Source organism: Atta colombica, unplaced genomic scaffold (assembly GCF_001594045.1).
Source record: "Atta colombica isolate Treedump-2 unplaced genomic scaffold, Acol1.0 scaffold180, whole genome shotgun sequence".
NCBI lineage: Eukaryota > Metazoa > Arthropoda > Insecta > Hymenoptera > Formicidae > Atta > Atta colombica.
In genome coordinates this window covers 92,334-93,717 of record NW_017259272.1, presented here as the reverse complement: position 1 = coordinate 93,717, position 1,384 = coordinate 92,334, and the positions used below count along the sequence as shown (strand labels likewise).

Here is a 1,384-nt window from a genome sequence, read left to right as displayed (position 1 = left end):
TCAATAAATAGAGATGAATAAGAATAATCAAACTATATTTACAAAATGTCAAGATGCTGCCTCAAATCCAAAATGGTGATACACTGAAAAATGTATTTTATGAAGTCGAATTAGACATATTGAGAGGAATAAGGTTCCAATAATTACATGAATTCCATGAAAATCAGTAGCAATAAAAAAAGTTGACCCGTAAATTGAGTCAGCTATAGTAAAAAGGGCATTAATATATTCAATTAGTTGAAGAAGGGAAAAATAAATTTCAAGGATAATTGTTATTAAAAGACTTTCTTTCTTTCATTTATATTTTTATTGATTAGGGCATGATGAGATCAGGTAACGGTTAAGCTTAATAAGATTAAAATAATAGTATTAAGAAGGGAAATATCAAAAGGATTAAATGGAAAAATACCTTTAGGGGATCATGATTGGCCAATTTCAATTCTGAGGACTAATGAAGAATGAAAGTATGCTCAGAAAAAAGAAATAAAAAAGAAAATTTCTGAAATAAAATTATTTCTATTTTTATACCTTTAAAAATATCAATAGAATGGCATCCTTGATAAGTAGCTTCACGAAGAACATCTCGTCATAAATATATACAAATTGAAGTACCTGGGATTGAGAGTGATAAAATAGGAGAGTAAAAATTATGAAATCAGCTAACAGTACAGAGTAGGTTATTAAAAATACTAAAAGAAATAATCAGAGGTCAGAGAGAGGGGTAACTGAATGGAAGGGGTGATTATGATTATGATTTGTCATAAAATTAAGAATTAAAAATAGAGATTGATATTTGTTAAATTTCTCTATTATATAAGGTTGATAAAATGGAGAATACGTAAGCTTCAATTATAGGTACTGAAATGTCAAAGATAAAGTAAAATTTGAGTGGAAATTAAAATGAAAAGTATAAATGGATTAGAAATATTTAATCCTGAGGAACCTAGGAGGATTAATAGTAAGTGACCTGCAATTATATTTGCAATTAGAAGAATAGATAATGTTAAAGGGCGAATAATTAAGGGCTAATTGATTCGATAATAACTATAAATGGTATTAGTGTAATGGTATTAGTATAAAAGAAGTTCCGGATGGGTTAAATGGATTAATAAGTTATTTAAGTAATTTATAATTCTATATAATATTAGCCCCATTCAAAGTCTAAGTGATATAGAAAGACAAAATCTTATGTGACTTGAAGCAGTGAAGATATAGGAGAAAAGTCCTAGAAAATTATTAAAAAAAAGAATAAGATAAGAATTAGATAAGTCTTATAAAAATAATAATATTTGAAAAAGTATAATAAATTAAGATTTTAAATTCATTAAAAATATAATTAATAAATAAATTTCATAAATATGTAATTCGGGATGGTAATAGTCAG

At 25.9% G+C, this 1,384-nt stretch overlaps 1 pseudogene; it reads right to left on the bottom strand.

Moving 5' to 3' along the window:
- LOC108686438 lies at window positions 1-762 on the bottom strand (annotated as a pseudogene).
- Window positions 763-1,384: the final 622 nt, after the last annotated feature.